The 13,743-nt window shown below is 44.8% G+C and overlaps 1 pseudogene across 1 annotated transcript; it reads right to left on the bottom strand.

Moving 5' to 3' along the window:
- Positions 1 to 9,035: 9,035 nt before the first annotated feature.
- On the bottom strand, positions 9,036 to 12,901 carry LOC308252793 (small ribosomal subunit protein eS7-like; annotated as a pseudogene). Its single transcript has 2 exons — positions 12,723 to 12,901; positions 9,036 to 9,633 (listed from the first exon to the last, which is right to left on the bottom strand). The product of its transcript is annotated as a small ribosomal subunit protein eS7-like (transcript).
- Positions 12,902 to 13,743: the final 842 nt, after the last annotated feature.

The following is a 13,743-nucleotide window of genomic DNA, read 5'->3' as shown; positions in this document are numbered from 1 at the left end:
GGAGCCAGACACCCCCCCCCCAACACACAACACACACTGCTCCCCCACCTCCCTGACTCTCAGACAATCTGCTTTGCTCTGGGGCTGCAAACCTCATGGGAAGGGGGTGTTTGATCTCAAGAGCAGGTTCAAAGCCTCACCCTGCCCTCACCCCTCTTGCCTCCTGTCTGTGAGCTCCACACTCACCCAACCCCCACCCCCAACAGCCTACCCAAGAAGGACTCTTGGTCCTCATGTGTGCTGTGGGCCAAGTACTTCATTCTGGGTGCCCCCAGGCTGGCCCCTGATATTACTTAAAATAATGAGTAAAATATTATTACTTAAAAATAATAATCCATCCTGTCTCACCTGCGTGGTTCTTCAACACAAAATAGTGGCTTCCAAGACCACATCTCCACTCTCAGTTCCCAGAAGTTCACGCCAGAGCTCTGTTGAGTCTGGTGACTTGTTCTGGCTGCCTCTTTGGGGCCAGATCCCCCCTGTGGCCTCACTGTGTGGTTTTAGTGGAGGAAGTGCTGCAGGGCACCACACAAAACTACAAAGCAGAATTCCTGGGAAGGAAATGCGCTGTGGGCAGTGAGATCCGGCTATTCTTCCAGCCATTGGAAGCACCTGGTCTGGCGCCTGGTCTTGCTCCCGCTGTGGGCATGCGATGGTCATGGGCTGCTGCCTTTGCTGGCCTTTTGACATCCTTGCAGGGGCCAAATTCCACCCACTGTACTGAAAAGCACAATCTGAAAAGGAACTTTCTGGGCTGTGCGAATGTTCTTTTTCTTTAGACCAGCGGGTCCCTGGGCGGTCACTGTTCTGCTAGCCTCTGAGAGTTGGCCTTAGTATTTTCTATCAGCAGCTTCCTACTGAAGGAACCGGCATGAAGCTCCCTGGAGAGGTGGCTTGGGGTGTAGTGACTCCTGTGGCACTCTGTCATCCTCAGTGTCTTGGGTTAAATTGTGACCCCCTCCCCAAAGCTCTGTGGACACCCTAGCCCCTGGTACCTGTGAAGGTGGCCTTGTTAGAAATAGAGTCCTTGCAGATGTAAGTAGTTAAGAATCAGATGAGATGATCCTGCAGTAGCGTGGCCCCTAAACTCGTGTTCTCATGGGAAATGGAGAGGACATTCACGGACACAGACACACAAAGCAAAGGCCACGTGACCGTGGTGCCTGAGACCGGGGTGAAGCATCCACAATCCAGGGAGTGCTAAGGATTGCTGGGGGCCACCAGAAAGCAGGAGGAGGCAGGAAGGATTCTTCCCTGGAGCCTCCCTCAGAACAGGGCCCTGCAGACACCTTGACCGTGGACTTCTGGCCTCCAAAGCTGTGAGACAGTAGATTTCTGTCATTTCAGCCACTCAGTTGTGCCACTTTATAGCAGCCCTGGGAAAGGAATACACCCAGAAACCTCACTGCTGCCCCATGTGTCTCTCCTCAGTGCTGGGATCAGATATCCTGCGGCCCGGACATTGCAAGGATCCAGGGGAGGCTAAATAGAGGATGTTCCTAGCCTGGTTCCCGGGCTGCTCTGAGTCCCTTTCCTGCACTGGTTCCCAGGCTGCTCAGGCCCAGATGTCCTCCCCTCTCTGAGAATTTCTGCCTGCATCCTCCTGCCAGTCCCGCTTCCTCCCCCCCGCCCCCCACACACACTCCAGAGTGTATCACTCCAGCCCTTCTGTCCCGTATCACTTCTGTCCCGTCTCAGGCGTGGCTTCCCAGGAAGTGGACTGAGGCACCAGATTATGACTCCCAGAGGGTGGACACTCTTTTCCCAGCTCTACCCATCCTCCTGGGTAAGGCATGACCTAGGCAGGGATTCTCACCTTCAGAACTTGTTTAAACACAGCTTCCTGGACCCAACTCCAGAGATTCTGATTCAGTGACTCTGGGGGAGCCCGAGAACTGGAACCGGCATTTCTAACAAACTCTCTGGTGCAGCTTCTACTGATCCAAGGACCACACTGTGAGCCTCGCTGGCCTAAGTTAGGCGATTGATGGGATCTCCTGGCGTCTGGGCAAGACTGATGTCCTGAGAAGGCAAGCCTGCCAGGAGAGGTGTGCGGAAATTCATTTCATGCAAGATTTTTGAGGTTTGGCTAAGAATGGAAAGAGTCTGTGTGATGGGTTGAGGGAGACAGGCTGGTGTGTTTGCCAAGGTTGGTCTCTGTGTCTTGGTCTGTGTCAAAGCTGGAGGAGTGAACAGCTGTGGGCAGAAGCCCAGAACTGTTTGCCCAAAAGTCTCTGAGGCAGAGAGGTCCCCCAAGCCATTCTGTTGGGCAGAGAAGACAAAGCATAACTCAGAAAAGAGGAGTAGGACATTCTCGTGTATGCCTATGCATCTGTGTGTGCACCTAAATGTGTGCATGCGTGTACATGTGTGCACACTCATTTGGTCATGGGCTTGCTGAGTGCTTTCCACTTTATCTGTGTAAGACAGAGCCACCACCAGGAGCAGCTTCCAATACAAAAGCCAAGATAGCCCCACCCAACACACACACACACACACACACACACACACAGGCACACACACTGTTTTGTACTATTTGAGGTTTCACTCTACTGTGCAGCAATCTGTTCTTCTACGACAGCCCTTGCCTCCTGATTCTTTGGGGTTTACTCTTTCCAGCCTTGCTCCCCACCCAGCAAAGCCCAGCGTTTCATTTCGCTCTGCCTTTTCTGTGTCAATTACACAGAAGAAGTTTTGAACCTTCCGTGCTTTTGTTGTTCTAGTCGCCTCTGATCATGCTCACAGGCAAGCCTGGCCCGGAGACACCACCTCTCTGCAGCCTACATGATGCTGCGCCATTTGCCAGCAGGTGGCAGGTGTTCATCCTTCTCCCTTTCATAACAGATTCTAGGGATATACCAAGTGCCAATCCATCCCCGCGTGTGGCTTCCTCTTATACGAGTGACAAAGAAGGGGCTGTAAGCTCAGAGCTGAGTTAATCACATTCCTATTTCCAGCACATTCACGTCATCATTCTGTCTGAGATGTGGCTTTCTTCACCTGCCCTCTCTCCATCTCCTTCATGGTTCCTCCTCTCTCAATAAGTGTATCTGCAGGAGGTGCTAACCTCACTCTACCTGGACCCCTTCCCAGGTGGTGCACCTGACAGCTGGTGCTGGTGGGTGCTGACAGCTCCAGCTGCCCCATCTCTGGATGGTGACAGTCATTCACTGCAGGGAGTTCCTGGCTGAGACTTACACACTGAGTAGGGGGGTGGGGGAGTAGGGAGTCCCAGCCAATGACTGGTAGATAAAGGGTACAAAAGGTCAGTCCTTTGCCTCAAGGTGGGATTAATGTAGGATGTGTCTTATGTCCCAGAGCCCTCTGGGAATCTTTCTAGACTTTCCCCAAGTCCACACCCTAGGTGAACTTCTTCCCCTGCCTATTACACTTCCTTACCCCCTTTCTCATGAAAGCCCTCTCTCAGAGCATCGCATACATCTGAATTTTGTCTCGGTATCACATAGAATGTGTAGTGCTGCTGTGTGTGTGTGTGTGTGTGTGTGTGTGTGTGTGTTTAGGCAACTTGAAGAGTTACTCTATAAACTAGCAGCCTTTCCCTTCCTTCCTATGCAACCCTGTCTACCTAAGTCTATCCCTCCTGCTCTCCATTAATTCATCCTGTCTGCTTTAAACAAGTTCTTTAAAGAACTGCTGACTCTTTCTGCCATGAGAGTGCTTCGTAGTGTGTGCCACCACGCTTAACTGGCCACCTCCCCAGTGAGAAACTCTTTGATTGCCTCTTCTTCTGCGTGGCTACAGGCAAGACCTTCATGGATATCCTTGTACGAGGCCTCCTGTGATGATTTCTCTGAATGGACAGCCAGTAGTGTATCCTGAGCCCCAGGCGTGCTCAGGCTTAGCTTCACGGAGTCCTACACACCAGAGCTGCATAAACCCAGCAGCAACACACCTGTCTCCACACATCCTCTGCAAAATCAGGGAAGGTCTTCCCTTCCATGTGTTGCCATTCTGATGTCGGTTTTCCATCATTATATTGTTTTCTTCTCCATTGCTAATGACTCAGCATCTCTACTTATATTTGTTGGTTATTAGTGTTTCTTTTTTTAAACCAACTATGATCTTAAGAAAAAAAGAACTTCTTTGTTTATTCAAGACATTAATGCCTTGTTGCTTTATACAATGAAACTATCTTCTTTGAGTGGGCCATCTGTCACTTTTCTTTGTTTATGGCATCTTTCACTAAGTAGAAATACTTAAGAGCTACTGCCTTATGCTCTCATTGTTGCTCAGAGATATTGATGACATAGCTCATTTATATTTCACTTGCCCTTTATTGCAGTCCTCCAACCAGGATTCAGGCATGAGTCCATAGGGACATGGGTTAAGGGACATTAGAGTTACAGAGACCATTTTCACACAATCATGCTCACTTTTCACACTGAGCCATTAATCCAACTCTTATACCTATCTCTCTCTTCCACAAGCTTGAGTTCTTTTCCTGAAGCATTTTAATCCCTCATGCACAAGGACACCTGGTGGGCCTTTCCCCTGAACTTGAGAGGTGCCTTGACTTGCTTGAGCCTCACAAAAAACACATGTTAGCATGCCAAGCTGGGCCCACACTACAATGTAAACAACATGAGTTTAATTCCTCGGCAGACCCTCCTGAGAGGAACTTTTCAGTTTTGTGTGTCTCTATAGGTCCCCAGTCATACACTGCTGCTCTTAGAGTTATCAAACAATATTACAGCCAATGCCCAGGTGGATACACAATGCTGAACAGCATGATCTACATTCCAAGGGCTGGGAAGGAAGGTTTATTATTATTATTATTATTATTATTATTATTATTTACTGATTTCCTTTGGGGACTCCTGGTGGGATCTCAAAAGGTGATTTTGTGCACTGGTAGCTGAAGCTCTGAGGAATGAGAATTCAAGGATGACCATGGTTTTCTACATGGACAATTGCAAGAAGCCCACAGGTTCTCAAGGTGGTGGACCCAAATACTTGGACTTCTTTTTTCTTTGAGCAGATAGTTCTTCCAAGGCTTAAAAAATCCCCACAATGTCCCTGAAATCTGTACTCCTGAGTTACTAGTTTATAAAGAAAGCCTCGGAAGTAGGGATCATGGAGAGGACCATCCTACAGTTAATCTTGACTGAAATGGCCAATGAAATGTGATGACTCTAATCCTTGACATGACAATGAGGGTTTCTTCTGCTCTTCAGTACTATTTCTCTGTCACTTAAGTTGGTATCTCTGGTTCCACATTTCTAATGTCTAACTAACTCACGTCCCAGCACCTCCTCTCTCCAGTTTGCTGCCCCATGTCCACCAGGGAGCCAGGAAAACCCATGATTCTGGAGGCACTGATGAGCACTTATGACCACCACAGAGACCCTAAAAGGGTAGGGACTGGGGTGAGGCAAGTGAGGCTAAGTCATTAAAATTTGAATATTTCACTCATCATGAGTTCTTTTTTAATATTCATTTTTATTTTTAAAAAGATTGAAGTAGGGCATTATTTATCTTGGTTACTGAGGGTTTTTTGCACTTCATTAAATTTCATAGAAAGTCCCTTCTTTGCTACAAATAGAGGGAGGATAAAAAATATCACAGCTTTGACTGAAATTTTGCTTCATGTGAGAGCCTTAGAGAAAAGCAGTATTTTGAGATAGGTAAGGGAATACCTAACACCTACATAAATATTGACAGAAAAGAACATACTGAGAAACACGCTCTGAGAAGAAAGAGAAGACACCAAGAAGGTCAGTTTGAGATTGAGATTTCTGAGGGGCAAGCTGTCCAGATGCCTTTCTGTGTCAGCACTGCATAGAAGACATTGTGTGTTCAGTTTTCCCAGTGGCCTTCCAGGTACATTATGAAGACAATTAAAACCCATATCCCAGACCTACACAGCTTTCAGTGATTGGGTTAAAGTTAATCAGTGGGAATTGAATGAAACCGCTTGTTCAAGTAAAACTGATCGAAATCTTGATGAGCAAAAATGGAAAACTTGGCCACGAGTCTTTACTTCCTTTCCTGAGGGGCACTGTTGTGTAAGAGTACCCTCATTCCTCCACACCAGAGTTTTATAGATGCTTTAAAAAGGTGTAATTGGTAATTAATGCCAAATTTACAATGTGGATATAATGGTTTATAAGTCTATAATTTGTATTTTGCTGTATAGAGCGATTCTTAAGTATTTTCTCAACAATAAACAGTTCATTCCAATTGAATTAAGTTCTTTTTTAATGAATCCATTTGTTGTTCTTATATAATTCTAAATTATTGAACTTCTTCAGTACTGATCCATGAAAAACTGAATATGATCCAACAATGTAAACAAAAAACCCCCACAAAAATAAAAAAATAAAAGAAGCTTATTATGTTGTGAACAAATATATATATATATATATATATATATATATATATATATATATATATACACACACACATAGAATCCCATGGCAACTCCATAAATGCCAAATAAATTGATTTGGGTAAAGATCTAGGATACTTGCCATTTATGGAACTGCAAACAGATAGCAATTTAACTTATTTTGATAATTTGTATGATTTTTCTTTTAAAGAATATTTCCCAAAATTTATACCTATGTGGATTTCATGTGAGCATAAATCTATAAAATTGACCCAGATTCTCTCTCAGCAGTAGAATTGATCTTTTTTTCCCTGTGTCTTGTAACACACATTGGTGAAGTTGCCTGATATAATTGAAAAGAAATTCTTCATAGACCAGGATTATTTGCTAAATGTGTTTCTCTTTGAACATCAGTGGACTATACACCTAAATGCGGGGTGAAAGTGAGAGAATTTTCTTGACCATGATATTACTTTAATCTTCCTGTTTCATATTCTTTAGAAAACCCCAACATCCCTAGAGCATTCCCACAATGGACACTATCACTACACAATTAGCTATAACAATAAGAAAAGCCCAGGTTCTGGAGAAACTTTCTTTATAAGATTCTTGATACATAATGTGTTATTTTCTGAACAATGTTCTTTGTTATTGGAAATCAAGTTTTCTTAGGGACTTGTTCATATGGTTCCCTCTGTATCTTCAGAAAAATGAGTTGGCAAACAAACTTTACTATAGCTGGCAGTCATTTGGCACTCCATTAGTAAACCACAGCTAGTGGGCTAGCTTTTCTCCACTGTCTCCCTGAGGATAATTAGGGTCTTGGAGAAATGCATTACTGTCTGTTCCCTGGGCCCAGCTGGTGTGGGTCAATGGTTGAGCATCAACTTATGAACAGTTGGATTCTGGGTCGGGGCACATGCCCGAAATGTGGACTCAACCCCTAGTAGGAAGTGTGCAGGAGGCAGCCAATCAATGCTTCTCTCTCATCATTGATATTTCTATCTCTCTCTCACCCTCTCCCTTCCTCTCTGAAATTAAAGAAAAAAAATCTGTTCCCTGGCATCAAACTTATTAATAAGGAGCCCTGTTGGCTGTTGGGGAAAGAGTTCTCTACTTGTAATGACAAATGCTACTCTAGAAGGATATGACAGGCAAAGGAGGAGAATGAAAGAAGAGGTTCCCCAGTTGGGTTATCAGCTATGAGAGAATGTGTCACTAGCACCTGGACAGGGTTTTGAAGGATGAACAGGAGTTCCGCAGGAGGGAGGACCTTCACCCAGCTCAGTGATGCCATTGTCAGCAATCTCATACTTCACAGCTACGGCTTATCAGTGACCTTCAGACAATTGCCCCATGGTGCCTGCCTTCCTTGTCCATAAACAAAGATGTGCCTTTCTCGATGTGTAAGCTGCCCTCACCTCCCACAAGGCTGGCCCCTCATACAAAAACCAGTCGCCTTTGCTGAAAGGTGGGGCCGACCCTGAGGTACAATGTGCACCCCAGAGCCCCTCTTGGGATCAGGTTGAGTCTGAGACTTCACCTGAAATTGTGCCTTTGCTTGCCATCTGCTTCTCCCTGATTGGCCCCGCCTACTCCATGCCCACCTCAGTGAATCACTGCGCCTGAATCCTTGGCTCAGGATGTCCCAGGAGGACCCACCTCAGACAGAATACATCAGAACAAGAATTCTGGGAGGGGCCACAGCAGCTGCGTGCATCAGAAATCGTAAGTACTATGTCAAATGAATTCATACTGCATTAAAATACTTTGTGAAGTCTTTTGCTATGCTAACAATTATATCATGTTTTCAGTTTATAGTTGTCTTTCCAAACAGGGCTCGAGAAAGCGTTCTCAGCATCATTCACCCTCCCCCTGCTCATCTGCACCCTCCGTGTGGCTCCAGTGAGGGGGAGAGTGGGTGGTGCCAAAGGAAAGAGATGCTTCAGTATCTCCGTGACAAAACATTCCTTTACTTTCTTTGATTCAAGGCTTTCACTTGGTCCACTGGAGACTTTTCAGAGCTTGTATATTACCACTCTGCTTCTATCACAGAGTTCTTTGTTTTATAAACCCATCTCCTAACCCCCCCTTCAAAAAAAAAAAACCACCCAAATTTCTTCAAAGCAGCTTTTTCCATTCTGTGGATAATAGAAAAAACGGTGGTAAGTCAGAAATTTCTCCTCTCCGATTGTTATTTTACCTTTTGGCACTGGGCCTTGGAGATCAGGGGCCAGAATCAGACCGAGCGCCTCTGGTCCTCCCGGAGTCGTTCAGCCCTTACATAACACCCTGGCGGCTGTGCCAGGCGGTTGCAGGTCGGCCACTGCTTGATTTAATGCCCTCCTTCGCTGTGGTCCATTGGCCCCAGGCTCAATGAGCCATAAAAAACAGATCCTCCGGCAAGCTGACAGTCTCTGCTTCAGAGATGTAAGGTCAATGGGGAAACTACAACAGATGATTCTCTTTTTATTCATTGTATTACAAGGAATGATCATCAGAATTAGTGATCCATTTTAGGGGAAGGTGGGTAGAAACTCGGGCCCTTTACACAGTTTCCCTGGGTTTAAAATAACAATTACTCTAAACCCCATTCTTCCTCTAACTCCCTCTCCTCCTCCCTCTTTCCCTCCCTTCCTATCTTATTAATTTTATGAAGAACGATGTTTTATTGAGTCAGTTCTCCTTACAACCAAAACTCTGGAAATTCAAAAGTAGCATCCTTGCCCGTGAACTTCTTATAGGACCCAGAAAAAGTTTTAACCTTGTTGTTCTGCTGCGCTTTGTCCAAATGCACCTTTATGAGCCGGCTGCGTCCAGCTTCACCTGGATTCCCTTGCCCACAATTTCACTCCGGAAAACCAAGTCCTCTGGGATGGCGTGCACGGCGGTCAGAGTGCGGCTCCTCGGATGCTTTTGCTTATTCTTTGTCCGGCTCTTTGCCAGTTGGCATCGGCAGAATTTTCCTCTGAGCGATAAAGACCAGGCGCTTCCCACTGAGTGTGTTCTCCAGCTCGCGCACCAGCCGGACTTGAATTTTCTGGAAAGACTTGAGTTGAGGAACCGGAACAAAGATCATAATAGCTTTTCGACCACCCCCAATTTCAATTTCCTGGGCCGCTGTGATGTTCAGCCCCCATAGCTGGGCCTTGAGTTCCGAGTTCATCTCCAGCTCCAGCAAAGCCTGGGAGATGCCAGACTCGAAGTTGTCTGGCTTCTTGTCATTGGGCTTCACAATCTTGGCGTTGGAATTGAACTTGGCCTTCTCCTGGGTGAGCGCTGGTCTGAGAAGAGGCCTAGGTCTCTGGAGAGCTTCTCAAACCTCGTGGCGGAAAGGCCCTCCCTTTCTATCTTGAATTTGACTACAGCTTTATAATTTGCTGGATGTTTAGTGTGAATTCAGAAGTGAACTTACAAAAGTTCTATAAAAATTTTAAAAATCTATTGGCAGCACAAGCCTACAAACTCTTCCATGCAAGCCATTCTGGGCCACTGCTCACCTGCTGGAGGCAAGGCCCCCAGTTTCAGGAGAGAACAGGTGCTCAACTGCAAACTGTCTGACTTCGGGCAAATGTAATCCCTTGAATCTCAGTTTTATCAGATGCAAAAAGGAGATAATTATGCCTCCAGTGCTGAAAAGGAAGGAGATATTGCTCTAGCATGTAACTAGCATATAATCAGAGCTTAATAAATGACAGGCATCATCATGAGACAAATGCATGAACAAAAACGATAGGGCTGGGGATACGAAAGGAAAAGGAAATCTTTGGAGAAAGTGGGGCTTAAAAAATGTAGTCTTCTTGGGGGTTGATTGAAATGATTTCTTCGAGTCTATCATTGGGAAAGAACTGGGTGTATGAATGTGGGTGTGTGGGTGGGAGGAGTGGGGGGACAGACCACAGCCAGATCAGAGGATGGTGATTATTTTGATGGCCTCTGCTGAGAAGGTATCAAGGGTCAGAAGTTCAGGGGTGCTGGGGAAATCCCCCCAGTGTACATGGGATTCCCCCCCTAGCAATGCCCAGCTGAATTGGGTCAGAAGACGGGAGTCAACATTAACAACAACTCTTCATCTCAACACAGCTTTATCCCCAATTCAGTTTCTTCTCCTCCTCCTCTTCCTCTTCCTTCTTTGTATAACCCTCTACGTTAGGGAACTATTTTAAAAATGCTTCTCCCTGTCAAAAATAGAGGCCACAAGTGCTTCCTGGAGCATGTTAAGCAGACGGTCTTCCCAAGGCCAGGATACAAGTGCTGTTGTTGTTTTATGACCTCATCCCATCCTGCCTGCAGTCGGAGATTGGTAGCTGAAAATGCAGAGGGCTCTGTATGGGGATTTAGCCAGAGTCTAGATGTCTTGAGCTGGAGGCAAGAACAAGAAAGACCTAGGAAGGTGAAGGATGTGGGAGAAGGAACTTTGTTTAGTCTGTGGAAGCTTCACTAAAATGACAACTCTCGCACAAACCTTGTCAACACACACACGTTCTGATCCTCATGGTAGATGTCATAAGTGTGGGTGGAGTGAGTTTCTTGACAAATTTCTCCCTCTTTAACCATACCTTACATACGCCTCTCTGCTTCCCTTTTATAAAAATCAGAACCATTCTAGAGGGGATGCCCTAGAAATCCGCATGTCCTCATTCCTTTATGGACAAATTTGAAAAGACTGAAATACTGAAATACCCATGAGAGGGAAGAGGGGGAGAGAGAGAAAAAAAGAGAGAGAGAGAGAGGGAGAGGGAGAGAACTTGAAAATTAAACACTGGGAAAATGGTAAACATTCATTAGAGAGTTTGTTTTTTTTAAGCCTCTCCCTTTCCTAGATTCAACTTTTTAACAAAAGAGGTTAAAACATAGTACTTTAAAAAGAGAATCTACAAACTAAGTTGGTAGGATAATCCTAGCACGTGTATGCATTCACCTCCCCGCCCCTCATACCAATACAGCTGAGAAAATGTTTTGAATAAATGTACGTAGTTATGGCATCTCTGGATAACTTTATGTTAGGGTGAAAGGTCACCTAAGGTTAGTATCACAAACTGGACAATGATTAGTACACCTCAAATTGATTTATACTATCAAATGGAAAGTAATTTTAGTAATTAATACAACTGCTTAATTCCCACATATTTGAAGACTTGTCATGTATTTCTCATTAATTTGTAGTGAAAATGGTAATAAAACAAGATCTCAGTCTGAACACAGACGTGATTTTAGTTGATAATAAAAAATAACCTCATTAAGACCCACATTTGTTAATGACCTTAACCGTCACAGACATTGGCCAAAGTTTGAGCTTGAGTTAGTGTGTATGTATTGATTTATGAACCTGTGTTGGATTGTTTTCCAAGAACCTGTGCTGAATTGTTTTCTAAGCAGAGTAATTGTATTCAGCTGCAGAATTCAATCTTTGAATTCCAAAACTTCATACCGAGTCAGTAAATGTCAGCGGTGAAGGTAATGGGCCATAGAAATAAAATTCCCATCATGGAGGGATGGATGGTGTGATCTTGCAGTAGGCAGGCCTGTGAGTCTGGTTTACATCAGATGCTCAGATTCTCTGTGTGGCGAGGCTTTGCCAACATAGCCATGTCTAGGGAGACTGGACTTATTCCTTTCCAGCACTTAAAAATCTTATGTATTAACTAGGGGCTCAGTGCATGAAATTCGTGCACTGCAGAGGGGTCCCTCAGCCCAGCCTGCCCCTTCTCACATACTGGGAGCCCTCAGGGGATGTCCTACTGATGGCTTAGGCCCGCTCCCCGTTGGGAGTGAACCTAAGCCACAGTCTGGCCTCCCTTTGCAGGAGGCACTGGGCTGTTCAGGGGAAGGCGCCTGCCCCATCACCCTTCTGCTACAGCCACTGCCAGTCACCGCAGCTGCCAAGGTAATTTCATCAACATGGACTCCAGTCCCTTCACCATGAAAAAATGACAACTTTCTTTAAGCATTTTCAAGATGTGTATTTCATAGGATATGACATTTCTTTCTTTATTTTTCTTTTTATCCTCACCTGAGGATATGTTTCCATTGATTTTTTCCCCTTCCCCCCAATCCCAGGCTCGGCCCCTTCCCAAGCCTAAAGCCTCCGCCCTAGGCTTTAGGCTTGGGAATTGGGAGCGGCCCCCCGCCCCTCCGATGGCCAGCTGGGAGTGACCTGGGTGCCAAAGAGGTTCCTGGGACCCAGGTATGTATGCAAATTAACCGCCATCTTTGTTGGGTTAATTTGTATACTCACTCTGATTGGCTGTGGGCATAGCAGAGGTATGGTCAATTTACATGTTTCTCTATTATTAGGTAAGATCTCCTGTGAATGTTTTAACAAATTACCACAGACATGGTGACTTAAAATGATGCAAATTTATTCTCTTACAGATGTAGCAGCCAGAAGTCCAAAATGGGTTTCAGCAGGTTGTGATCAAGTGTGGGCGGGACCTCTCCAGGAATTCTCTGGGGGAGAATTTGTTTCTTTGCCTTTTCCAGTTTCCGGTGGCCACCTCTATCCCCTCTGCCTGTGGCCTTGTGGCTCCAGTCTCCATCTTGAAAGCACATCGCTCCAGTCCCGGTGTCTGTCATTACCTCGCTTTCTCCTTCTCTGCCTTCCTCTGACAAGGACACTGTGATTACCCTTAGAGCCCTCTCAGCTAGTCCCGGTAATATCCCATCTCAAGAGCCTTAACTTCCATCTGCAAAGTCACATTTTTCATAGAAGATGATATTCACAGGTCCCGGGGTTATTATGTTGTTTACCACATCTTAGAACTCAAATTATTAAGTTTGACCAGGATTACCACTATGTTCTTTTTTTAATTAAAAAGGTAATTATAGAGAACTTTGTATTTTATTTAATCAAATCTTTTAATCTAAGAAAATAATATGCTTATGATAAAAAAAATTTAACCAATACAAAAGGTGTGCCAGGGAAAGTGAGGGCCTTTCACTCCAGACTAGGTTGGCCTCGGTGGCCAGTTGGCCATCTTACACCAGCCCCGGACCCTTCCCCAGAGCTAACCATAGTTACCTGTTTTTTGGGTGCCCTTCCAGAAAGTTTCACATATATAGTGTATATTTTTAACATGAATGGAAAACCCTATAACTGTTGTTCTGTTCTTGAACTTTCCAGTTATTTTATCTTGGAACTCTTTCCTTGTCAACACATCCAATTTTATCTTATTTCTTTTAACTGTTGTGTAGTATTCCATTGAACGGATGTACCATAATTTGTGTAAACATTTAAAAAATATTTATATATAAGCATTTAGATTAGTTCCAGAATTTTCTTTGCAATGTAATCTACATCTTTATATGTGTATTTCTTTATATATATCAGTAGTTAGTTGCTGAGTAACATTCCATTATAGCAATATACTACAATTTGCTTCTTTTCTCCCCTC

The sequence above is a fragment of the Plecotus auritus genome, assembly GCF_963455305.1.
Source record: "Plecotus auritus genome assembly, chromosome: 7".
NCBI classification, from domain to species: domain Eukaryota; kingdom Metazoa; phylum Chordata; class Mammalia; order Chiroptera; family Vespertilionidae; genus Plecotus; species Plecotus auritus.
Note: the sequence above shows the minus strand (reverse complement) of the source record. Positions and strands in the feature narration are given on the sequence as shown.